We start from the raw sequence: 7957 nt of genomic DNA on the forward strand, positions 1-7957 counted from the left end.
CTCCAGAGGTCCGTGTGGTGTGGACACTGCCCGCAGAGGCTGCAGAGCAGCAAGGCCCAGGAGGGAGACATTTCCCTGGCTCTACACGTGCCAAGATGGCTGAGAGAGGGCCCAGGTCCTGGTTCTATTACTGTGAGTCGACGACACAGAGAGAAAAGGAGAAGAGGAGCAAGAAGCTCTCAGAAATACCGGTGAGTTATAAAGAGAAGATACTGAAGGAATTAAACGTGAGCTGGATGCTGCCACACTTGGTGTACGACGGCGTGTTCTCCTTGAAGGAGTACAAAGAGATCCTCTCTCGGGATTGCTGTCAGAAGAGAGTGGAGTGTTTTTTTCTGAAGCTTTACTCCAAAGGTCCAAAGGCTTTCTGTGCTTTCTGCTCTCATCTGGAGGAATTCTGCCCTTACCTGCTCACCTGCTTTTTTCTTTATTACCAAGGTAAGAACAGAGTTTGCTCTGAAAAGCAGTAAGCTTGATGATGGTCTAATCAAAATATCCAGCACCCCAGCAACACTATGTAGTAATGAGCTTCATTGCAGTGTTAATTTTTATTTCAATAAAAATATCCTATGCTTCTCTCTAAAATCTCAGGATACAGAAGTAAATGTCTGTGATGCCAAATAAAATCCTACATAACCCCTGACATGACCTGGGCGATGATTTCAGTTGTTTCATAGAAAGATTTGCACCTTACTTGATTTAATGGGAACTGTCAAGAGCAAGGCACAAATTATTAGTTGGTTAAGGAAGCTGGACTGAGCTTTCCTTCTGCCGGTGAAGGCGCAAAGTGATCACGGTTCCTTAAAATGTTAGGTTACCATAAGACCCAGCAATTCCACTCCTAGGTATATAACCAAGTGAAATGAAAATGTGTCCACACAGAAACCTGTGTAAGAATGTTCATAACAGCATTATTTATAATAGCCAAAAAGTATAAACAACTCAAATGTCTGTCAGCTGGTGAATGGATAAACAAAACGTGGTATATGCATTCAATGGAATATTATTCTGCCATAAAGAGGAACGAAGACCTGACACATGCTACAACATAGATGAACCTGGAAAATCTTATATTAAGAGAAAGAAGCCAGTCGCAAAATGCCACGTATTGTATGATTCCATTCCTATGGAATGTCCAGAATAGATAAATCCATAGAGACAGAAAGTAGATTAGCAGTTGCCAGAGGCTGGAAGTAGGGGGTATGGAGAGTAACTGTCAGTGGATACAGTGTTTCTTTTGGGGAATGATATAAATGTCCTGAAATTAGATAGTGGCAATCATTGAGCACATCCATGAATATACTAAAAACCACGGAACTGTATTACTTTAAAAGGAGGAATTTTATGATATATGTTTTATCTGTCAATAAAACTATTATTTAAAAAAATTAGCACAGAAGTCTTCTTAGCTGTTTCTCTTCTCCTAGCTTTCTAAAGAGAGCCCTGTAATTGCTTCTCCCAACTTCCCTTCCCTGTTCCTTCTAAAGGAAAAGGATTCTTTCCTGCTAAGAGCTAGTTTGGGTTGGTCAGTATAAAAAGGAGTGACGAGTGGAGGAGGGGAAGGTGAGCGCGGGAGAGAAAAGCAGCGTAGAGCTGGACAGAGGAGGAGAGTTTGGGGAAAGTGATGGCAGCGGATGTTCTGGGGCAGTTGTAGGAGTGATGAAGGCAGAGGCAAAAGGAGATCCTTGTTTGAGATGCTGTAGCCTGTGTACTTGCGTAACCATTGCAGAAAAGAATTTGAGCTGTTTGAAGCCGTGTTTGACTGTTGGTCTTCATTTGCCCGCAACACTTCTCCGAGACTGAACCATAATGGTCCCGACTTTACAACAGTTACATGTATTTTTTTTTTAAAAGATTTTATTTTTTCCTTTTTCTCCCCAAAGCCCCCTGGTACGTAGTTGTATATTCCTCGTTGTGGGTCCTTGTAGTTGTGGCATGTGGGACGCTGCCTCAGCGTGGTTGATGAGCAGTGCCATGTCCGCGCCCAGGATCCGAACCAACAAAACACTGGGCTGCCTGCAGCAGAGCACACAAACTTAACCACTCGGCCACGGGGCCAGCCCCAACAGTTACATGTATTTTAAGGTTTGACTTAGTGAAAAAATTATCCTTGGTTTTTAGGGCAGCTGTTATGAATTACAGTCTTATGGTAAACTCCCATACCACAGGCCCCATGACGTTCAGTAAAATGGTCCACCTATTGAAAACGTCAAGTTGGTGAAAGTGAGTATCTATAAGTGACTTCTTATTTATACATTATTTTAGGTTGTCACGTAATACATTCTTATAGGCTGTAATGTAATATGAATTTATCATGGAAGTATTTTTTCATCCATTCATTTATTGATTCAATACAACTTTATAGAGCACTACGGTAAACAAGACCAATGCATTCCTTTATTTTTTTATTCTCAAGTCCCTTTATGCTATCAAATATCTATTACACATTTTTAAAACTTTGATAAATATTTTTACAATGTAATTTAAAATGCTAAGTCAAAAATAGTCTGAATATCTGTTATAGTAATCATTTAACTTTTGAGGTAAGAAAAGCTCACACTTTACAGAGTGAGTTTTGTTTGTTTATTTGCTGCTTAATTTTGCTTGCAAAGAAATACCCTTGGGTGCCAGCCTGGTGGTGTAGCGGTTAAGGTTGCGCACTCTGTTTTGGTGGCCCAGGGTTGGAGGGTTCAATCCCGGGCCCAGGACTACATACTGCTCATCAAACCATGCTGTGGTGGCATTTCATATACAAAAAACAGAGGAATTTTGGCACAGATGTTAGCTCAGCAACAGTCTTCCTCAAGCAAAAAGGGGAAGATTGACAACAGATGTTACCTCAGGGCCAATCTTCCTCAGCAAAAAAGAAAAGAAAAGATAAGAAATAACCTTGGGTGAGAAGGAAGAGGGGAAGGGAAGGGGAGCAAGTGAGGTTTTAGCTATATCCTTAATACTTTTTAAAATTCTCAAATGTTTGTGTCAAAATGTTAACATTTGTTAAATCTAGAGTTGGAAACATGGATATCTATTATATTATTTCCATACTTTTCTGCGTATTTGAAAATGTTCTTAAATAAAAATAAAAATAGAAATATTTGATTTGAAAAAGAAATAATCTTATTGTGGTGGTTACACAAATCTATACCAATGATAAAATTTTATAGAACTACACAACAACCACATAAAAACTGAGTGCATGTAGAAACTAGTACAACCTGAATAACGTCTATAGTTTAGTATTGCGCCAGTATCACTTTCCTGGTTTTGATGATTGTATGGGTTATGTAAAATGTCATCATTGAGGGAAGCTGACTAAAGGGTATGTTGGAACTCTCTGTACTATTTTTTTTTATTGTGGTAACATTGGTTTATAACTTTATATAAATTTCAGGTGTACAAAATTATATTTCAATTTCTGTGTAGATTACATCGTGTTCACCACCCAAAGACTAATTGCAGTCCATCACCACGCACATGTGCCTAATCACCCCTCTTGCTCTCCTCCCTCCCCCTTCCCCTCTGGTAACCACCAATCCAATCTCTGTTACTATGTGTTTGTTTGTCGCTGTTTTTATCTTCTACTGATGAGTGAGATCGTATGGTATTTGACTTTCTCTCCCTGGCTTATTTCACTTACCATAATACCCTCAAGATCCATCCATGTTTTTGCACATGACCGGATTTCATCATTTCCTATGGCTGAGTAGTATTCCATTGTGTACATATACCACATTTTCTTTATCCATTCGTCCCTTGACAGGCACCGAGGTTGCTTCCAAGTCCTGGCTATTGTGAATAATGCTGCGATGAAAATAAGGGTGCAAGTATCTTAACGCCTTTGTGTTTTCATGTTTTTTGGATAAATACCCAGCAGTGGAATAGCAGGATCATATGGTAGTTCTATTCTTAATTTTCTGAGGAATCTCCATACTGTTTTCCATAGTGGGTGCACCAGTTTGCACTTCCACCAGCAGTGTACGGGGTTCCCTTCTCTCCACATCCTCTCCTACGCGTGTTTCCTGTGTTGTTAATTATAGCCATTCTGAGGGGAGTGAGGTGATATTTTATGGTAGTATTGATTTGCATTTCCCTGATAGTTAATGATGTTGAATATCTTTTCATGTGTCTGTTGGCCATCTGTATATCTTCTTTGTAAAAAAGTCTGTTCAGATCTGTTGCACATTTTTAATTGGGTTGTTGGCTTTTTTGTTGTTGAGCTGTATGAGTTCTTTGTATATTTTTGATATTAACCCCTTATCTGATATATGGTTTGCAAATATCTTCTCCCGATCGTTAGGTTGTCTTTTCATTTTGTTGATGGTTTCCTTTGCAGCACAGAAGCATTTTAGTTTGACGTAGTCCCATTTGTTCATTTTTTCTTCTGTTTCCCTTGCCCAGTCAGACATGGGACTTGAAAATTGCTGCTAAGACCAATGTCAAAGAGCATACTATGTTTTCTTCTAGAAGTTTCATGGTTTCAGGTCTTACATTCAAGTCTTTAATCCATTTTGAGTTAATTTTTTTTATTGAGTTTATAATAGTTTACATCAATGTGAGATTTCGGTTGTACGTTATTTCTTGTGTGTCACCACATAAGTGCTCCCCTTCATCCCCTGTGCCCACCTGTCACCCTCTTCCCCTGGTAACCACTGAACTGTTTTCTGTGTCTATGTATTTGTTTGTATTCCACATATGAGTGAAATCTGGTGTCTGTCTTTCTCAGACTGGCTTCTTTCGCTTAGTATAATTCCCTCTAGGTCCTTCCATGTTATTGTAAATGGGACGAATTTGTCTTTTTTCTGGGTGAGTAGTATTCCATTGTATGTGTGTGTGTATATATACCACATCTTCTTTATCCAATCGTCAGTCAATGGGCACTTGGATTGCTTCCATGTTTTGGCTATTGTGAATAGTGCTGGAATGAACACAGGGGTGCATATGTTATTTTGGATTGTTGATTTCAAATTGTTTGGGTAGATACCCAGTAGTGGGATAGCTGGGGCATATGGTAGTTTTATTTTTAGTTTTTCGAGGAATCTCCATATGGTTTTCCATTGTGGCTGCACCAGTTTGCATTCCCACCAGCAGCATGAGGGTTCCCTTCTCTCCACACAATCTCCAACATTTGTTATTTTTAGTCTTAGTGATTGTAGCCATTTTAACAGGCGTAAGGTGGTATCTTAGTGTAGTTGTGATTTGCATTTCTCTGATGATTAGTGGTGTTGAACATCTTTTTATGTGTTTACTGGCCATGTGTATATCTTCTTTGGAAAAATGTCTGTTCGTCTCCTCTGCCTGTTTTTTGATCGGGCTGTTTGTCTTTTTGTTATTCAGTTGTGTGAGTTCCTTAAATATTATGGATATTAACCCCTTGTCAGATATATGATTTGCAAATATTTTCTCCCAATTGGTGGGTTGTCCCTTCGTTTTGATTCTAGTTTCTTTTGCCTTTCAGAAGCTCTTTAGTCTGATGAATTCACACTTGTTTATTTTTTCTTTTGTTTCCCTTGTCTGAGAGGACATGGTATTTGAAAAGATCCTTTTTAGTTCAATGTCAAAGAGTATACTACTGATATTATCTTCCAGGAGTTTTATAGTTTCAGGACGTGTCTTCAAGTCTTTAATCCATTTTGAGTTTATTGTTGTGTATGGCATGAGATAGTGGTCTACCTTCATTCTTTTGCATGTGGCTGTCCAGTTTTCCCAACACCATTTATTGAAGAGACTGTCTTTTCTCCATTGTATGTTCTTGGCACCTTTGTTGGAGATTGGCTGTCCGTAGATGTGTGGTTTTATTTCTGAGCTTTCAGTTCTGTTCCATTGATCTGTGTGCCTGTTTTTGTAGCAGTACCATGCCGTTTTGATCACTATGGCTTTGTAGTATGTTTTGAAGTCAGGGATTGTGACACCTCCAGCTTGTTCTTTTTTCTCAGGATTGCTTTAGCAATTTGGAGTCTTTGGTTGCCCCACATGAATTTTAGGATTCTTTGCTCTATTTCCATGAAGAATGTCGTTGGGATTCTGATAGGGATTGCATTGAATCTGAGATTGCTTTGGGTAGCATAGACATTTTAACTATGTTTATTCTTCCAATCCATGAACAAGGAATCTCTTTCCATCTCTTTACGTCATTATCAATTTCCTTCAGTAATGTCTTATAGTTTTCATTGTACAAGTTCTCCACCTCCTTGGTTAAATTTATTCCTAGGTACTTTATTCTTTTAGTTGCGATTGCAAATGCAATTGTATTCTTGAGTTCTCTTTCTGTAAGTTCGTTACTGGAGTATAGAAAAGCAACTGATTTTTGTAAGTTGAATCTGTAGCCTGCAACTTTATTGTATTTGTTAATTATTTCTATTAGTTTTCTGATGGATTCTTCGAGGTTTTCTATGTGTAAGATCATGCCATCTGCAAACAGCGAGATTTTCACTTCTTCACTCCCTATTTGGATTCCTTTTATTCCTTCCTCTTGCCTGATTGCTCTGGCCAAAACCTGCAGTACTACGTTGAATAAGAGTGGGGATAGTGGGCATCCTTGTCTCATTCCTGTTCTCAGGGGGATGGAGCTCAGTTTTTGGACATTGAGTATGACGTTGGCTGTGGGTTTGTCACATATGGCCTTTATTATGTTGAGGTCATCTCCTTCTATCTCCATTTTGTTAAGAGTTTTTATCATAAATGGCTGCTGGATCTTGTCAAATGCTTTCTCTACATCTATTGAGATGATCATGTGGCTTTTATTCCTCAATTTGTTAATGTGGTGTATCACGTTGATTGATTTGTGAATGTTGAACTGGAGGGTGTCCCTGGTATGAATCCCACTTGATCATGATGTATGATCCTTTTGATGTATTGCTGTATTCAGTTTGCCAAAATTTTGTTGAGGAGTTTTACATCTATGTTCTTCAGCGATATTGGCCTGTAGTTCTCGTTTTTTGTGCTGTCCTTGTCAGGCTTTCGTATCAGAGTGATGTTGGCCTTGTAGAATGTGTTAGGAAGTGTTCCATCTTCCCTAATTTTTTGGAATAGCTTGAGAAGGATAGACATTAAATCCTCACTGAAAGTTTGGTAAAATTCCCCAGGAAAGCCATCTTGTCCTGGGGTTTTATTCTTTGGGATGCTTTTGATTGCTGTTTCAATGTCTTTCCTTGTGATTGGTCTGTTCAGACTGTCTGCTTCTTCTTGACTCAGCTTTGGGAGATTGTAAAAGTCTAAGAATTTATCCATTTCCTCTAGGTTATCCATTTTGTTGGCACATTGTTTTTTGCAGTATTCTCTTATAATCCATTGTATTTCTGTGGAGTCTGTTGCTATGTCTCCTCTTTCATTTCTGATTTTGTTTACTTGAGCTTTCTCTCTTTTTTTCTTGGTAAGTCTGGCTAGGGGTTTGTCGGTTTTATTTATCTTCTCAAAGGACCAGCTATTTGTTTCATTGATCTTTTCTACTGCCTTTTTTGTTTCAATAGCATTTATTTCTGCTCTGATTGTTATTATTTCCCTCCTTCTGATGACTTTGGGCTTTGTTTGTTCTGCTTTTTCTAATCCAGTTAGGTGTAATTTGAGATTGCTTATTTGGGATTTTTCTTGTTTGTTAAGGTGTGCCTGTATTGTGATGAATTTCCCTCTTAATATGGCTTTTGCTGTGTCCCATATGATTTGGTATGATATGTTATCATTTTCATTTGTCTCCAGATATTTTTTATTTCTCCTTTAATTTCTTCAACGACTCATTTTTTGTTCAATAGCATGTTGTTTAGTCTCCACATCTTTGTCCCTTTCTCAGCTTTTTTCTAGTAATTAATTTGTAGGTTTATAGCATTATGATTGGAAAAGATGCTTGGTTATTATTTCAACTTTTTTTAATTTATAGAGGCTTGCCTTGTTTCCCAACATATGGTCTATTCTTGAGAATGATCCATGGGCACTTGAAAAGAATATGTATTCTGCTGTTTTTGGA

This window comes from Equus caballus, chromosome 1, assembly GCF_041296265.1.
Source record: "Equus caballus isolate H_3958 breed thoroughbred chromosome 1, TB-T2T, whole genome shotgun sequence".
Lineage (NCBI taxonomy): Eukaryota > Metazoa > Chordata > Mammalia > Perissodactyla > Equidae > Equus > Equus caballus.